The following is a 20,193-nucleotide window of genomic DNA, read 5'->3' as shown; positions in this document are numbered from 1 at the left end:
AAAATAAAATAAAATAGGCCAGGCACAGTGGCTAACACCTGTGATCCTAGCACTGTGGGAGGCTGAGGCAGGTGGATCACCTGAGGTCAGGAGTTCAAGACCAGCCTGGCCAACATGGTGAAACCCTGTCTCTACTAAAAATACAAAAATTAGCTGGGCATGGTGGCGGGCACCTATAATCCCAGCTACTCAGGCGGCTGAGGCAGGAGAATCGCTGGAATACAGGAGAGGGAGGCTGCAGTGAGCCGAGATGGTACCACTGCACTCCAGCCTGGGAGACAGAGCAAGACTCCATCTCAGAAAACAAACAAACAAAAACAAAAACAAGAAAACCAACAACAACAAAAAAATTGTTTTTAACTTAAAAAGTCAAACATTTTTTAAAAAATTAAAAAGAGACCAGAGGAGAGGACTGTGAGCACACAGGGCCCCTCAGAAAACTCCCAGGACAGATGGAAAGACTTGGGGACAGAGGTTAATTACCAGCCTTCTGCAGGTGGGGTCACCCCACCAGCACCACTGGATTTAAAGGGAACATAACCTAATTTGTACTGTCTGGTGTGGCCTAGGAAAGCTTGGGTTACAACTGAATAATAGTTTCATCATTTTGAATAGGGGATATACATAAGATGCAAAAAATCACATGCTTATTAGAATCATGTTTTGATTAAGTGCCTTTATAGACATGTTAAAACATTGATTAGGTGGCTCAGGGGAGGAGAAAGTTTCCCATTTCCTGAGCTTACCACCATGGAATCAATCATTTGAGTGGGCATTGAACATGGAGTGTTCACCTTGAAAGATGAAAGTCCACAAGAGAAATGTGTTTGACAGGAGGTGGAGGAAAGGGCGGCTGTCTGTCTGCCAGAGACTTCAAAAGGGAATTTACCTTGGTGATTTCACCGCAGTCTAAGGGCTGGCCCTTAGTTTTTCAGGTTCAGAAACTGAGAAAATTGGTTTTGTCAGCACACGGAGGTAAGATCGGTTTATCGGGCTCTCAGTCACACTCACCAAGTTCACAAGAGACGGGTGTGTAAATCAAAATGCCATTTTATTAATTTACGATGACAAGTAAAATCAGCCAAGAGATCCGACACACATCCTGTTTCAAGCACGTTCTCTCCCTGTGGTGCAATCTAGGTGGGAAGTCAAGTGATCATCAGAAGACAGCCTGGACAGGCTAGAATCAGAGTGAGAAGAGGGCGCCGGCTGCCTGATTGGAAAGTTAACTGAAGCTGATGCTTCACTCTCCACCAAAGGGATAGGAATCTCCAGACAGGTCACCCACTCCCGCACAGACCTGGACGTACATGACTCCCTCTTCCTCCTGGACACAGTTTTGTCCTGTGCTGGGCACACCTCTTGTACTAGACATGTTCTTTGTTCTGCAGTGTCAATTCCATGGATTATGTTACAGCCCAGTTCTTGATCTTCTTTGACCTTGCCTCCACCCCGCCTACCAAGTGAAGCCAGGAAATAGACAACTGTCCCAGAGCGACCCTAACTGAGCTTCAGGGTCCTCAGTGGCTATCATGTCCTGCTGAAGTTAGGAAATGTCATGTGATCACGTGCGATCTGTGTGTAAACCTAACAACCTCCCCACCCCCAACCCGGGCTTCGCCTGCCAATCTTCGGGGCAGGTTGAGTGGTGCAGAGGCTAATGAATTGATAATGATGGGTGATCAATACCTTTATCTCAGAACAGGGGCTGCCTCTTCTCTGTAAACCATTTGCTACCTTAATTCAACCCAGAGTAAGCTGTGGTTGGGAGCTGAATTGATGAGAGCACTGCTCAAGTCCTAGAATTACAGGCTCATTCCCTGCATTGGCACTCAGACATGATACCTGAAATGCTCAGGATGTTAGCTGACATCTTTGTGAAAAGGAAAAAAGTATCCTAAAGGTAACCGCTTTGGTTTGGTTTGTGGGGAAAGAAATCTTCCCTGCCTTCATAGCTTTCAGTGCTGCCCGTTTGTTCTAATATGTCCTGACTTCCCCAGCTCAGCACTTCCTTAGACACCTCCCTCACCAACAGGATGGCCGTGTCAGCCTCCACTGGGCTTAAATTATATGAATAGACAGCAATGCAGAGAGCTTGTCATGTGCTAGACTCTCTTTGCAGCACTTTACATATTAATTCCTTGAACTTTCATAATAATCCTTTGATGTTTGGCACTATGATTTCCTTCATATTACAGATGAGGAGAGGAGACATGGAAATTAAGTAACTTGCCCAAGGTCACTAACTAATGAGTAGCAGGGCCAGAATCTAACACCGTCAGCCCACCTTCCTATCCACAGTGGTAAGCAGAGCTGAAAGGTTTCTGTACATGTATTCAATTCTCCCCGTATTAAATTTTAGCTGATGATGCTAAAGTTGCCATCTGGGTTTCCAGGAATCTGCTTGAAAACTCGGGTATATTGGCCGGGCGTGGTGGTTCATGCCTGTAATCCCAGCACTTTGGGAGGCCAAGGCGGGTGGATCACGAGGTCAGGAGATCAAGACCATCCTGGCTAACATGGTGAAACCCCATCTCTACTGAAAATACAAAAAAACTAGCTGGCTGTGGTGGCGGGTGCCTGTAGTCCCAGCTACTTGGGAGGCTAAGGCAGGAGAATGGCGTGAACACGACAGGCGGAGCTTGCAGTGAGCCGAGATGGCGCCACTCTGCTCCAGCCTAGGAAACAGAGAGAGACTCCATCTCAACAAAAAAAAAAAAAAAAAAAAAGAAAGAAAGAAAATCGGGGCATATTAACAACATATATTTGCTTCTGCTGTTTGTCCATTCTTGGATAAAGCATTAATCTCCCTGGAAGTCAGTTTGTTTAAACTCAGGGGAGTAGACTACAGAATGTCTAAGCTCCCTTCTAGTTTTGACTTTCTGAGTTTACTACTGTGGTCACCATTGCCCCACTACTACTACTTTGTATTTGCACGGAGTTTAACATTGTGCATAATAATGGAGTTTAACAATGTACATAATAATGTACATACCTACATTTGATTTTATCATTAAATGGCCACTGAGCTAAAAAGTAATTTTTATTTACTTATCTATTTCCAGAGATATCTGGTACAGTGCTGTGCATAGTAGGTACTTCTCATTTGCTTACTAACTAACTTGAACTGATTCTCACTATCATCCTGTAAGATGGGCATGGAACATTATTATCTTCACTGTACAGATGAACAAACTAATGATTAGGGGGTTTAATAAGTGACCTAAAATCATAGAGTTCCTTTTAAGCTCTCCTTTATTTCCTTTCATCCATCCCTCACTGGCATGGTAAATGCACCTGTCCTCCTACAGAAACAAATTCTCAAGCAATAAACAACAGTACAGATTTTATTTCCTAGGCAGCTGTCTGCCAGAGAAACAAGAAGATTATGCCTCGCATAATGTGTAACTTTTCTAGCTACTCATTTAACAGAACAAATTGTCCTAAGGTGGTTTCTGTGGAGCTATGAAGGGAATGAATGCTGTGAGTACATGTCATTTTCAAATTGCATAATTGGCAGCTAAAGATGAACTTTTGATAGCATTTTGTTTACTGAATTAGAACTTCTCAGTGTGGAACAATGATTCATGCAAGATCGCCCAGGAGCTTTGTGCAATAAAAAGATAGCTCAAGTGACTCAGACTTCAACATCTTACACTGTGTGTATGTGACTCCTTTTTTGTTATGGGGTAAAGTAGTCCAAACTTCTGCAAACCACAAATCTAATAGAGATGAAAACAGCAAGTTAAAAATTGAAGCACACTTTGGTTAAATAGGGTGTTATATAGATTCATTAATGACTTTTGCCACCAAAATTTTTCCAAAGAGATACTCTTTGCACATGGAGGACAAGAGCACTAATTATCTTAAGATCATCCTGAAGTTTAATTCCCTGCAGTTCTGTTCTCTGGGAACTGTTTAGCTCTTCCAAGCTTCACATTCTCCAGACTTTCAAAGGGATGTCGGCCTCAGATGGGATGATCCTCTGGGAAAACAGAGCTCCATAAATACATCAAGTCTAATTATCAGCATGAAAAACCCTTTTTGAGGATGCCTGGGGGTAGTCAGGATCGGAACACAGGAGGAAAGGAAAGGGCGGAAAGAGATGAGAGATGAAAGAATCATGTTAGCTGGAACATGGCCCATGGCCCATCCAAAGGAAGAGCATAGACACTTATGTTTGGGTATTAGTTATCTGTGTGCTTGCTCTTCTTCCTTGAGAAATGGCTAGACTCCTCTGCAACTGCTGTGCTTTCTCTCCTTCTTTCTTTTCTTTTCTTTTTTTTTTTTTTTGGGATGGAGTCTGGCTGTGTCGCCCAGGCTGGAGTGCAGTGGCGCAATCTCGGCTCACTGCAAGCTGCGCCTCCCAGGTTCATGCCATTCTCCTGACTCAGCCTCCCGAGTAGCTGCGATTACAGGCACCCACCACCACCCCCGGCTAATTTTTTGTATTCTCAGTAGAGACGAGGTTTGTTTCACCGTGTTAGCCAGGATGGTCTCGATCTCCTGACCTCATGACCGCCTGCCTCAGCCTCGCAAAGTGTTGGGATTACAGGCGTGAGCCACCGCACCCGGCCAACTGCTGTGCTTTCTCAAAAATGCCTTTGAGGGGCAAGAAATAAATATCTAGACATAGTTTTAATGGGATATTCTTTATCCCATTCACTCACAGAAATTCCTGTGCTCAGCTAATAGATTGTAAGCCACTTGAGGGCAGGGACATTTTGTTTGACATCTCCAGCTCCTTTTTTCTCTGAATTCCTTCTTGCTCTTCACGATCAGGTTCATGTTGTTTCTTGAAGGAATGTTCAGCCGAGTTCTAAATAATTTTTTAATTAGAAAATTAGGTGTTGGGAGATCATCTGGGGAGGTTCCAAGATGGCTGAATAGGAACAGCTCCAGTCTGCAGCTCCCAGCGTGAGCAACGCAGAAGATGGGTGATTTCTGCATTTCCAACTGAGGTACCAAGTTCATCTCACTGGGGATCGTTGGACAGTGGGGGCAGGACAGTAGATGCAGCCCACCGAGTGTAAGCCAAATCAGGGCGAGGCATTGCCTCACGTGGGAAGCTCCAGGGGTCAGGGAATTCCCTTTCCTAGCCAAGGGAAAGGGTGACAGATGGTACCTGGAAAATTGGGTCACTCCCACCCTAACACTGCGCTTTTCCAATGGTCTTAGCAAACAGCACACCAGCAGATTATATCCCGCACCTGGCTCAGAGGGTCCCACGCCCATAGAACCTCCCTCATTGCTAGCACAGCAGTCTGAGATCGAAATGCAAGGTGGTGGCGAGGCTGTGGGAGGGGCACCCGCCATTGCTGAGGCTTGAGTAGGTAAACAAAGCCTCCGGGAAGCTCAAACTGGGTGGAGCCCACCGCAGCTCAAGGAGGCCTGCCTGCCTCTGTAGACTCCACCTGTGGGGGCAGGGCATAGCCGAACAAAAGGCAGCAGAAACCTCTGCAGACTTAAATGTCCCTCTCTGACAGCTTTGAAGAGAGTAATGGTTCTCCCAGCACGGAGTTTGAGATCTGAGAACGCACAGACTGCCTCCTCAAGTGGGTCCCTGACCTCCAAGTAGCCCAACTGGGAGGCACCCCCAGGAGGGGCAGACTGACACCTCACATGGCCAGGTACCCTGCTGAGACAAAGCTTCCAGAGGAACCATCAGGCAGAAACATTTGCTGTTCAGCAATATTCGTTTTTCTGCAGCCTCTGCTGCTGATACCCAGGAAAACAGGGTCTGGAGTGGACCTCCAGCAAACTCCAACAGACCTGCAGCTGAGGATCCTGACTGTTAGAAGGAAAACCAACAAACAGAAAGGATATCCACACCAAAACCCCATCTGTACGTCACCATCATCAAAGACCAAAGGTAGATAAAACCACAATGATGGGGAAAAAACAGAACAGAAAAGCTGAAAATTCTAAAAATCAGAGCACTTCTGCCCCTCCAAAGGAACACAGCTCCTCACCAGCAACGGAACAAAGCTGGATGGAGAATGACTTTGACGAGTTGAGAGAAGAAGGCTTCAGACGATCAAACTTCTCCAAGCTAAAGGAGGAAGTTCGAACCCAACACAAAGAAGTTAAAAACCTTGAAAAAAGATTAGATGAATGGCTAACTAGAATAACCAGTGTAGAGAAGTCCTTAAATAACCTGACTGAGCTGAAAAACATGGCACAAGAACTACGTGACGAATGCATAAGCTTCAGTAGCTGATTTGATCAACTGGAAGAAAGGGTATCAGTGATTGAAGATCAAATGAATGAAATGAAGGGAGAAGAGAAGTTTAGAGAAAAAAGAGTAAAAAGAAATAAACAAAGCCTCCAAGAAATATGAGACTATGTGTAAAGACCAAATCTACATCTGATTGGTGTACCTGAAAGTGACGGGGAGAATGGAACCAAGTTGGAAAACACTCTTCAGGATAGTATCCAGGAGAACTTCCCCAACCTAGAAAGACAGGCTAACATTCAAATTCAGGAAATACAGAGAACGCCACAAAGATACTCCACGAGAAGAGCAACTCCAAGACACATAATTGTCAGATTCACCAAAGTTGAAATGAGGGAAAAAATGTTAAGGGCAGCCAGAGAGAAAGGTCAGGTTACCCACAAAGGGAAACCCATCAGACTAACAGTGGATCTCTCAGCAGAAACTCTATAAGCCAGAAGACAGTGGGGGCCAATATTCAACATTCTTAAAGAAAAGAATTTTCAACCCAGAATTTCATAACCAGCCAGACTAAGCTTCATAAGTGAAGGAGAAATAAAATACTTTACAGACAAGCAAATGCTGAGAGATTTTGTCACCACTAGGCCTACCCTACAAGAGCTCCTGAAGGAAGCACCAAACATGGAAAGGAACAACCGGTACCAGCCACGGCAAAAACATGCCAAATTGTAAAGACCATCAAGGCAAGGAAGAAACTGCATCAACTAATGAGCAAAATAACCAGCTAACATCATAATGACAGGATCAAATTCACATATAACAATATTAACCTTAAATGTAAATGGGCTAAATGCTCCAATTAAAAGACACAGACTGGCAAATTGGATAAAGAGTCAAGACCCATTAGTGTGCTGTATTCAGAAGACCCATCTCACATGCAGAGACACACATAGGCTCAAAATAAAGGGATGGAGGAAGATCTACCAAGCAAATGGAAAATAAAAAAAGGCAGGGGTTGCAATCCTAGTCTCGGATAAAACAGACTTTAAGCCAACAAAGATCAAAAGAGACAAGACCATTACATAATGGTAAAGAGATCAATTCCACAAGAAGAGCTAACTGTCTTAAATATATGTGCACCCAATACAGGAGCACCCAGATTCATAAAGCAAGTCCTTAGAGACCTACAAAGAGACTTAGACTCCCACACAATAATAATGGGAGACTTTAACACCCCACTGTCAACATTAGACAGATCAATGAGACAGAAAGTTAATAAGGATACCCAGGAATTGAACTCAGCTCTGCACCAAGCGGACCTAATAGACATCTACAGAACTCTCCACCCCAAATCAACAGAATATACATTCTTCTCAGCACCACACCACACTTATTCCAAAATTGACCACATAGTTGGAAGTAAAGCACTCCTCAGCAAATGTAAAAGAACAGAAATTATAACAAACTGTCTCTCAGACCACAGTGCAATCAAACTAGAACTCAGGATTAAGAAACTCACTCAAAACTGCTCTACTACATGCAAATGGAACAACCTGCTCCTGAATGACTACTGGGTACATAATGAAATGAAGGCAGAAATAAAGATGTTCTTTGAAACCAATGAGAACAAAGACACAACATACCAGAATCTCTGGGACACATTTAAAGCAGTGTGTAGAGAGAAATTTATAGCACTAAATGCCCACAAGAGAAAGCAGGAAAGATCTAAAATTGACACCCTAACATCACAATTAAAAGAACTAGAGAAACAAGAGCAAACACATTCAAAAGCTAGCAGAAGGCAGGAAATAACTAAGATCAGAGCAGAACTGAAGGAGATAGAGACACAAAAAACCCTTCAAAAAATCAATGAATCCAGGAGCTGGTTTTTTGAAAAGATCAACAAAATTGATAGATTGCTAGCAAGACTAATAAAGAAGAAAAGAGAGAAGAATCAAATAGATGCAATAAAAAATGATAAAGGGGATACCACTACTGATCCCACAGAAATACAAACTACTATCAGAGAATACTATAAACACCTCTATGCAAATAAACTAGAAAATCTACAAGAAATGGATAATTTCCTGGACACATACACCCTCCCAAGAATAAACCAGGAAGAAGTTGAATCTCTGAATAGACCAATAACAGGCTCTGAAATTGAGGCAATAATTAATAGCTTACCAACAAAAACAAGTTCAGGACCAGATGGATTCACAGCTGAATTCTACCAGAGGTACAAGGAGGAGCTGGTACCATACCTTCTGAAACTATTCCAATCAACAGAAAAAGAGGGAATCCTCCCTAACTCATTTTATGAGGCCAGCCTCATCCTGATACCAAAGCCTGGCAGAGACACAGTAGAAAAAGAGAATTTTAGACCAATATCCCTGATGAACATTGATGAAAAATCCTCAATAAAATACTAGCAAACCAAATCCAGCAGCACATCAAAAAGCTTATCCACCATGATCAAGTGGGCTTCATCCCTGGGATGCAAGGCTGGTTCAACATACACAAATCAATAAACATAATCCAGCATATAAACAGAAACAAAGACAAAAACCACATGATTATCTCAATAGATGCAGAAAAGGCCTTTGACAAAATTCAACAGCCCTTCATGCTAAAAACTCTCAATAAATTCAGTATTGATGGGACGTATCTCAAAATAATAGGAGCTATTTATGACAAACACACAGCCAATATCATAATGAATAGGCAAAAACTGGAAACATTCTCTTTGAAAACTGGCACAAGACAGGGATGCCCTCTCTCACCACTCCTATTCAATGTAGTGTTGGAAGTTCTGGCCAGGGCAATCAGGCAGGAGAAAGAAATAAAGGTATTCAATTAGGAAAAGAGGAAGTCAAATTGTCTCTGTTTGCAGATGACATGACTGTATATTTAGAAAACCCCATCGTCTCAGCCCAAAATCTCCTTAAGCTGATAAGCAACTTCAGCGAAGTCTCAGGATACAAAAGCAATGTGCAAAAATCACAAGCATTCTTATACACCAATAACAGACAAATAGAGAGCCAAATCATGAGTGAACTCCCATTCACAATTGCTTCAAAGAGAATAAAATACCTAGGAATCCAACTTACAAGGAATGTGAAGGACCTCTTCAAGGAGAACTAGAAACCACTGCTCAACGAAATAAAAGAGGATGCAAACAAATGGAAGAACATTCCATGCTCGTGCATAGGAAGAATCAATATCGTGAAAATGGCCATACTGCCCAAGGTAATTTATAGATTCAATGCCATCCCCATCAAGCTACCAATGACTTTTTTCACAGAATTGGAAAAAACTACTTTAAAGTTCATATGGAACCAAAAGAGAGCCCACATTTCCAAGAGAATCCTAAGCCAAAAGAACAAAGCAGGAGGCATCACACTACCTGACTTCAAACTATACTACAAGGCTACAGTAACCAAAAGAGCATGATACTCGTACCAAAACAGAGATATAGACCAATGGAACAGAACAGAGCCCTCAGAAATAATACCATGCATCTACAACCATCTGATCTTTGACAAACCTGACAAAAACAAGCAATGTGGAAAGGAGTCCCTATTTAATAAATGGTGCTGGGAAAACTGGCTAGCCCTATGTAGAAAGCTGAAACTGGATCCCTTCCTTACACCTTAGACAAAAATTAATTCAAGATGGATTGAAGACTTAAATGTTAGACCTAAAACCATAAAAACCCTAGAAGAAAACCTAGGCAATACCATTCAGGACATAGACATGGGCAAGGACTTCATGTCTAAAACGCCAAAAGCAATGGCAACAAAAGCCAAAATTGACAAATGGGATCTAATTAAACTAAGGAGCTTCTGCACAGCAAAAGAAACTACCATCAGAGTGAACAGGCAACCTACAGAATGGGAGAAAATTTTTGCAATCTACTCATCTGACAAAGGGCTAATATCTAGAATCTACAAAGAACTCAAACAAATTTACAGGAAAAAAACAAACAACCTCATCAAAAAGTGAGTGAAGGATATGAACAGACACTTCTTAAAAGCAGACATTTATGCAGCCAACAGACACATGAAAAAATGCTCATCATCACTGGCCATCAGAGAAATGCAAATCAAAACCACAATGAGATGCCATCTCACACCAGTAAGAATGGCGATCATTAAAAAGTCAGGAAACAACAGGTGTTGGAGAGGATGTGGAGAAATAGGAACACTTTTACACTGTTGGTGGGACTGTAAACTAGTTCAACCATTGTGGAAGACAGTGTGGTGCTTCTTCAAGGATCTAGAACTAGAAATACCATTTGACCCAGCCATCTCATTACTGGGTATATACACAAAGGATTATAAATCATGCTGCTATAAAGGCACATGCACACGTATGTTTATTGTGTCACTATTCACAATAGCAAAGACTTGGAACCAACCCAAATGTCCATCAACGATAGACTGGATTAAGAAAATGTGGCACATATACACCATGGAATACTATGCAGCCATAAAAAAGGATGAGTTCATGTCCTTTGTAGGGACATGGATGAAGCTGGAAACCATCACTCTCAGCAAACTATTGCAAGAACAAAAAACCAAACACCACATGTTCTCACTCCTAGGTGGGAATTTAACAATGAGAACACATGGACACAGGAAGGGGAACATCACACACTGGGGCCTGTTGTGGGGTGGGAGAAGCGGGGAGGGAAAGCATTAGGAGATATACCTAATATAAATGATGAGTTAATGGGTGCAGCACACCAACATGGCACATGTATACATATGTAACAAACCTGCACGTTGTGCACATGTACCCTAAAACTTAAAGTATAATAAAATAAAAACAAAAATACGGTGTCAGTCAGGTGCAGTGGCCCATACATACAATCCCAGTACTTTGGGAGGCTGAGGCAGGACGACTGCTTGAGCCCAGGAGTTTGAGACCAGGCTGGGCAACATAGGGAGACCCCGTCTCTACAAAATAAAAAATTAATGGGCAGGGTGGCCCTCACCTATAATCCCAGCTACTCAAGAGGCTGAGATGGGAGATCACTTGAGCCTGGGAGGTTGAGGCTGCAGTGAGCCATGATTGCATTACTGCACTCCAGCTTGGGTGAAAGAGTGAAATCCCATCTCACAGAAGAAAAAGAAGAAGAAAGAAAATAATGTAATAATATGTCCTCCACAAATAACATTTCAGTTCACATGTTCAAGAGCTGCTGAAGGGTAATAAAACTAGGTATTTTATGGCTTTTGTTGCTATTGTGGGTTAGTTTTTCCCTTCACATTGTATCTGTTAATTAGTTATTTCTTATAGGAATACTTATTATGTATTTATTTATTAATTATTTTTGAGACAGGGTCTTGTTCTGTCCCCCAGGCTACATTGCAGTGGCATGATCACTGCTCACTCCAGCCTCAGCCTCCTGGGCTCAGGTGATCTCCCCACTTCTGGCTCTCGAGTAGCTGGGACTACAGGTGTGTGCCGCCATGCCCAGCTAGTTTTTTTATGTTTAGTAGAGACAGGGTTTGCCATGTTGCCCAGGCTGGTCTTGAACTTCTGAGCTCAAGCAATCCATCCACCTTGGCCTCCCAAAGTGCTGGTATTACGGGTGCGAAACACCGCGCCCAGCCTCTTGTAGGAATACTTACTGCATTGATTAGGTATTGCTGCAAAAATGCCTCACAACAAACCACCCCAAAGCATAGTGGATTACAATAACAATCTTGTATTCTCACGGCCTGTGGGTCACATGGAGGCCTGCTTTAAGCTACAGGCCCATCTGGCTGAGGAAGTTCGTGCTCCGTGGGTCTTCGTCCTTGGGCCTGGGCTGAAGATCAACAGTTCCCCCAGAGGAGCTCTTTTCCTGGTGATGGCACAAGTACAAGAGGCCAAGCAGAAAAATCAAATGCCTTTTAGAGCCTGTTGTGGGTTGAACTGTGTGCCCCAAAAAGATAGGTCGAAGTCCTAATCTCTGCCCACCTCCTACCTGTGACTGTGACCTAATTTGGAATAGGGTCTTTGCAGATGTAATTAAGTTAGAGTGAATTCATACTAGGGGTGGATCCAAATCCAGTGACTGGTGTTCTTATAAAACGAGGGAAATGTGGGCACAGACACGCAGGGACAATGTCATGGGACAATGAAAGCAGACGTTACAGATACACTGACAACCAAGGAGCACCATTGCCTGCAGCCACCAGAAGCCAGGAGGCAAATGTGGAACAGTCTCTCTCTGAGACTGCAAGAAGAAACCAACCCTAGCAAAGGCTTTATTTTGGATTTCTGGCCTCCAAAACCACCATGAGAGAATATGTTTCTGATTTTTTTGTTTCTGTGTTTTATTTTTGAGACGGAGTTTCGCTCTTTTTGCCCAGGCTGGAGTGCAATGGCACGATCTTGGTTCACTGCAACCTCCAACTCGCCAGTTCAAGCGATTCTCCTGCCTCAGCCCTCCTGAGCAGCTGGGATTACAGGCGCCCACCACCACCCCAGCTAATTTTTTTTTTTGTATTTTTAGTAGAGGCGAGGCTTCACCACGTTGACCAGGCTGGTCTTGAACTCCTGAACTCAGATGATCCACTCGCATCAGCCTCCAGAATTGCTGGGACTACAGGCGTGAGCCACTGCGCCCGGCCCATTTATGTTGTTTTAAGCCACTAAATGTGTAGTGATTTGTGATGGCAGTCCTGGGAAACTAACACAGGATCTAAGCCATCACTTCTACCCACATTTCTTTGGCCAAGCAAGATACATGGCAAAGCCCCAAATCAAGGCACAGAAAGAAAATACTGAAGAAAATATTTTTAAAAAAATAAAAAATAATAATAATAAAAAAAGAAGAAGCTGAACTATTATGAGGCACATGGATATAGAGAGGGGTGCAAAACTGGGGATAGTACTTTGATCCACCATACAAAAGATTCAGATTGGTGTTCTGACGCATCTTGAGGCTGGACAGTAGAATCTAATGGCCAATTACCTGGGTCTGATATTAAGAGAGAGTTGAGCTTGAATCCTTGTTCTAACACTTCCCAGCTGCATCATCTCAGGCAGATTATTTAACCTTCGAGCATCAGCTTATTTGTAAAATAAAAATAATACCTATCTTACAGGGCTCTTATTAATATTGATGGAGGAGTTAAAAAGGAATTATTTAGGCAGATAGTGAGGGTAAGGAAGCCCTCAGTAAGGTTTTCCTTTTAATGAAAAGCAGCCCCCACATCATTTTCTTTTCTAACAAAGAGCAGCCTGTAAAATCAAGCTGCAGACATAGACAAGCAAGCTGGAAGCTTGCATGGGTGAAAGCTGACAGCTGTGCCACGAGGAAAAGGCTGCCTGGGACTACCGATGTTCAAAATGGCGGCTCCACCTTCCCTTCTCCTTTCCAGCCACGTGTACAGTAGGGAGCAGACAACATGGCCTCAGCCAGGCAAAGACTCCATTTGCATAATAAGATTAGGATGGGGTGGCCAGCTTCCTCTTGTGCTATGTCAACCTCACACTTCTTCCAACCAATTTGTGAGCCCAATGTAAATCAGATACCACCTCCTCAAGCCTGTCTATAAAATCCAGTGCACTGAGCCACAGGCCAGACGTCCCACTCAGGTGCCCCTGTCTCTCTCACAGAAGAGAGAGCTCTTCTCCTTTCTCTATCTTATGCCTATTAAACCTCTGCTCCTAAACCTACTTCTTGTGTCTGCATCCTTGATTCCCTTGGTGTGAGATAATGAACTCCAGGTATTTATCCCAGACAACGATGCCACTTCAATATTACATGAATTTATATTTGTGGAGTGTTTATTTCAGTTGTGAACATACAATAGGGACCAAAAAATGCTACCTCTTACCATGATTATTGCTACAATAATACAGCAGCAAAGGATTTAGAAATATAGGTAGTATTTTTCTACTGGGACTTTAGAGGTGAGAGGAAGACTGGCTATGCCAAAGGGAATATTTAAATGTTGATTTATGAAGCACAGTTTAAGATATGTGAATGATCCATTGGGTGGGCCTGGCTTGCATCTCATGAAGAAAAGGAAGAGCTTATTTGCCTGGAGAATACCTAGTGAGTTTCAGAGGTCTTAAAACTAAATATAAAGGAGGGTGAGATCAAGTTCCCAACTACGGAAGAATCAGGATGGGGGCTTTTCAGAAAATTCACATGGGAAAACATTGAAGGAGGAAGGTGGCAAGGCACAAACGAGACTTGAAGCTTTGCCGTGTAAATGCCGACATATAGAGCCTTGAGGTTAAGTGGTTATAACATTAAAATATAGTCCCAGGAAGTGATTGCCTCAACCTATAAGATGGAACTTGGGATTTTATTTTATTTTGTTTTTTGAGACAGAGTCTTGCTCTGTCCCCCAGGCTGGAGTACAATGACAAAATCTTGGCTCACTGCAACCTCTGCCTCCCGGGGTCAAGCGATTCTCTTGTCTCAGCCTCCCAAGTAGCTGGGATTACAGGCATGTGCCACCGCATCCAGCTCATTTTTGTATTTTTTAGAAGAGACGGCATTTCACCATGTTGCCCAGGCTGGTCTTGAACTCCTGACCTCCGGCGATCCACCTGCCTCGGCCTCCCAAAGTGCTGGGATTACAGGCATGAGCCACTGCGCCCAGCCGGAACTCAGGATTTCAGTATGGGGGTGGGATGAATGTGCCCTTTTAGGAGGAGCCAGCTTGTAAGAGGGAGACACGGTGTGGCCCTAGGCGCTGAGAAATGTTTACCTGCGAGGGACGCTGCAAGTCTAAGGGAATTTGAGAGAACCTATGGGCAGAGGTCAAAGAAGAGCGACTCAGGACATGTTACTATGGAGTTTTCTGTATGTTTCATAATTAGATGAAACACAGGGGCAATATCTGCTTTTAGCAGCTGCCAGAAAAATAAAGATAACAGTGGAAATGTGTGGTGGAATGCAGAGGACCTCATACTTCATCACATTTAATCCTTGCAGCAACCTTATGGAGTTCGTACCTGGTAACCTTTTAATCGTCATCTTACAGGTGAGGAAACCGAGGCAATACAAGGCTAAGTTAATTGTTGGAAGTCACACAGAAGTGGGAGAACGGACTTCAGAGTGTGTGCTCTTCACCAAGTCTTGTTTCTGCCACTCTACCCTCCTCTCTCCGTGTTTTTCCATAGGAATTTCCTGAAAAGCCCCCATCCTTATTCCTCTGTGGTTGGGAACTTTACCTCACCCTCCTTTGTATTCTTTTTCTGTTTTAATTTTTTTTTTTTTTTTTCGAGACAGCGTCTCGCTCTGTCACCCAGGCTGGAGTGTAATGGTGGTGATCCCGGCTCACTGCAGCCTCCACCTCCCAGGTTCAATCGATCCTCCTGCCTCAGCCTCCCTAGTAGCTGGGACCACAGGTGCACACCACCATGCCCAGCTACTTTCTGTATTTTAGTAGAGATGGGATTTCACCATGTTGGCCAGGCTGGTCTCGAACTCCTGGGCTAAAGTAATCTACCCACCTTGACCTCCCAAAGTGCTAGGATTACAGGCATGAGCCACCATGCCCGGCCTCACCTTTCTTTATATTCTTCTCCCACTGCCTAGAAGTGGATAGATTACTTCTATCTTTATGAGCATGGGACATTTTTGCAAGAAGGTGACCCTGAGACTGAAGTGGATGGTGATCGGAGCCAGCTGCTTGGTGCTGAAGGGCCAAGAAACCTGGGCTCAAGTGCCCGGTGATAAAGAATTAGGACATGAGCCAGAAGGTACATAAACAATCTATGCTTTTACCAATTTGCAAGCAAAGTCACACCTTTGTTCAAGGAATGATAACTGCCTTCTTATTACATGTACTGACTTCATTTCCTGAACCGATTATGCAATTTTGCACCTTTGAGCCTTTGAAGAGGCTGTTTCACTGCTTGGAAATCCATTTCTTCTCTCTTCCACCTGGTAGACTTCTACTCTTCCTTCAAGGGTCAGCCGGAGTGGCATCCTTTTGAAGTTTCTTCTGTCTCCCTGACCAGCTGTGAGCCCTCTAGAGCCAAGACAGTGGCTTCCTAACCTGGTCTGGGCACTTTAACACTAGCACAGGACTTGGCACAAGGTAAGTATCAATACATGTTGAATTGCTGTACACACAAATATGAGTCCGTATGGAAGTCACCAGAAAATAATCAAAATGTAATAAGCAGAACACTGGGCTATTTGTCTAGTGTTTTGGAAGAATGCTATTGCTTATTCTAACTGAAAAGCAAAAGTTAAAGATGCATGCAACCTATTTTCTTTTGAAGGAAAATCTGTCTTGCTGCTTTTTTGCAACTAAGTAAAATATGCTTGTAAAACAATCTGTTCTGAGAATGGCAAATGTTTCAGGAAAATTTCAGGGGAATAAGTTCTCTGTGATTTCATTACCTGACTTTCTTTAGATGACTGAAAAGACAAAATACGATAGAGATGAGGGGAATGGCTCCAAATATTATAGAGGAAAGCAGAATAAGTGAGCAGGAATTTGTCATTAAGAAAGATTTATGCAAATCTCGAGAGCACCTTAAAAGTTAATCTTAAAAAATTCCCTTTAGTATGAGCAGATTACGATTAAGAAAATCATTCTGGCTAAATCCATGGAAAAATAAATTTTATTACATAATTTAAAGGAAAATAATATACATTTGTAATAGTGGTTTAGGATTTATTGTTTTAGGTAAAATCCTGCCAAAAATGTTTTTCATTGATATATCTTGCCTATGTGTTTTCTAGGTTATTTGTGAAAGTCCTTATTTCAGCTAAAATATGTTAGTTGTAATAAATCAATCAAAAATATTTTTCAAGCAAAATTTTTTTTTTTTTTTAGGAAAAACACCTGTTCTTTTTGGAAGATGAGCCAATTAAATGTTGGGTTGTCAGTCATAGACTAGGAAACGATGAGATCTAAATATACAGTTCCTTAGGTAGGTATAGAACAAAAGTAATTATCACATATAAATCTTATTACTTGATTGAGACCCTTGCTCTAATCAACTAAGAAGAAAATAAATCACCACATCTGGAGATGTGAATTTTACATATTGATCTATTTCATACTTCCTGCATAGGGTATGAAAAGACTGAACAGGCCGGGTGTGGTGGCTCACACCTGTAATCCCAGCACTTTGGGAGGCCAAGGCGGGCGGATCATGAGGTCAGAGATCAGGACCATCCTGGCTAACACGGTGAAACCCCGTCTCTACTAAAAATACAAAAAAGTAGCCTGGCGTGGTGGTGGGTGCCTGTAGTCCCAGCTACTCGGGAGGCTGAGACAGGAGAATGGCATGAACCCAGGAGGTGGAGCTGGTAGTGAGCCAAGATTGCACCACTGCACTTCAGCCGGGGTGACAGAGCAAGACTCTGTCTCAAAAAAAAAAAAAAAAAAAAAAAAAGAGAAGTAAATGCTCTGAAGTCTTAGAACTGTGGTAGCATTCAGTTTTCTTACGCCTGTTTGGCGAGTGGGAGGGAGTGATACCAATCTTTTACTCCCACTGCCCACAAGTTCTGGGTTCTTGTCCATGTCCAACAAAAAGGCACACAGACACCAGAGGATGAGTAAGGCAGAGTTGGATTTATTAAGGGACAGAAAAGCTCTAAGCAGAGAGAGGGAACCCGAGGAGGGTTGCCAGTTATCAGGCTGAATCTAGGGTCTTTATGGACTGGAAAGGGAAGGAGTGTGCTGATTGGTCTGCAGGCCGTCTTGGAGAAAGCGCCACTCAGAAAGAGGTATGACAGTGTAAAGAACCAACTGAAGACAGAGGTGAAGGTTTGGCCTCGGACTTTGGCCCAGAACCAACCAGGGGCTGAAGTGAAAGCTCAGCTGCAGACTTTGGACCCAGACCAATTAGGGGCTGAAGTGATGATTCACCCTATGTAAATGGAGACTCAGCCCATGGCCGATCACAGAAAGATAAGCATATGTAAAATGGTGAAAAGTAAGAGCCAAAAAGGAGTGGAATTTGGTCATCTGGTATCACAGAGTTGGCGTTTTCATCCAAGGATGTGGGATCTTTCTTATCTAAGGCCTGCAGTTTAATTTCCAGGCTATTCTCTGCTTGAAGGAGTTTTACCAAGGACCCATCCTAACTGTCTGCCTGACTGGTTTCTTCCTTCCCTCCCTCTCAGGACAGCTGGAATTAGGACCTAGGTTGGACCCTGGAGTTCTTCTTGAATGTGAACACGACATTACTATATGCTACTTCCCATTTAAATTGCTCCTGCAAAAATCCCACCAGTCAATCTAGGCCATGTTTGAATGCTTTCATGACATTAGTGACTCTATAAGATCAGAGATGGTGTGATTTTTTTCCTGATAACTATCTTCAAGATATTGCACACAGCCTTGCTAGCTGTTCATTACTTGTGGCTGCTTGTATTTGTTATGTTTGTTATTTGGGGGGTTTTTTTGAGACTGGGTCTCACTCTGTTATCCAGGTTGGAGTGCAGTGATGTATCATAGCTCACTGCAGCCTTGACCTCCTAGGCTCAAACAATCCTCCTGCCTCAGCCTCCCAATAGCTAGGACTATGGGCATGCACCGCCATATCTGGATAATTCTTACATTTTTTGTAGAGATGGGGTCCCTCTATTTCCCCGGGTTGGTCTCGAACTCCTGGCCCCAAGTGATCCTCCCGCCTGTGCCTCCGTAATCCTGTTGGGATTATAAGCAACAGCAACCATGCCCAACCAAGCACAAGCACATTTGTTAAATGAACAAACTCTCCTAATAGGACTTGGGTATATCAAACGTTGATGTGTATGGAACTTGAGCGAATCCATTAGTCTTCTGCTCCATTAAGAAGCACAGCTTTTAACTCATGAGAAACACAGAAGCCTAAAAGGATTGAAGGAATTGACCAGATGTGTAGAGTAGCCAGTGGCTTATATCAGGTCGCTTCTCTCTCAGGACTATGCTTGATGCCAAAAACACAGTCTGTCTCCTTGGTCTCTGATTTTCTATCTCTCCATCCCTATTTCCCTTTCCATCTCCTGCTTCATCTTTCTCCCTTGTAAGACAGAGGCAGAGACTATACCATTTTGCATACCTTAACTATCTTTAAATTCCCAGAAGTTAGGCAGCTTTATTTTATTTTTTTGAGACAGAGTCTTGCTCTGTGTCCCAGGCTGGAGTGCAGTGGCGTGATCTCAGTTCACTGTAACCTCCGCCTCCAGGATTCAAGTGATTCCCCTGCCTCAGCCTCCTGAGTAGGTGGGATTACATGTGTGCACCACCATGCCTGGCTAATTTTTGTATTTTTAGTAGAGGCAGAGTTTCACCATGTTTACCAGGCTGGTCTCAAACTCCTGACCTCAAGTGATCCTCCCACCTTGGCCTCCCAGAGCGCTGGGAGTACAGGCGTGAGCCACCACACCCGGCCCCTAGGGGGCTTTTAAAAATACTTGTTAAGTAAATGAATGAGCCATTAACTAAAACATATATTTTGACCTCAAACACCATCATTCTTTCCTTTTGTGGACCTGAGACCACTTTCTGCGATATAAATGGTTTCTTTAAGCCATACTTTTGTGAAACAGCATGGAGAAGCTGCAGAAAAAAACCAACAAAAAAAAACTTACCTGATGTAATTTGATGACCTGCTCAAGTCTGTAGTTACTTATTTTTTAATCACTGAGAAATTTTACCTGTGTTAGCTGATTTGCTTCCTCGTCTCATTGATTAGTATAGCTGAGTATAATGTTCAGTACTCTGATCTTACGTTAGCCTTCCAGAGAACCTCTGAAGCAATCAGGACCAATGCACAGATGGAGTGGGACTACATCGAATTCCACCTTTTCTGAAAGCCACTGACAGTCCCCGACACGTGGCTGTTTGTGTTCTGGGACATAAAGAAACAGATTTTTTTCCCCCTACAAATCACAAAGCTTCCATTTTGTAAAAATGCAGGTCATGTACAATAGCAGGTGCAGAATTGCTAATGGAATTCCAGCTCTAAGGACCATATTGCAGCTCTTTCATGCTTATAAATGTGCTTCCTTGCTCTTTAGGGAGATTTCAAGAATAAATTTGGGAAATATT

This window comes from Pan paniscus, chromosome 7 (assembly GCF_029289425.2).
Source record: "Pan paniscus chromosome 7, NHGRI_mPanPan1-v2.0_pri, whole genome shotgun sequence".
Taxonomy (NCBI): Eukaryota; Metazoa; Chordata; class Mammalia; order Primates; family Hominidae; genus Pan; species Pan paniscus.
The sequence above is the reverse complement of the archived record's forward strand: the minus strand, read 5'-3'. Positions refer to the sequence as shown.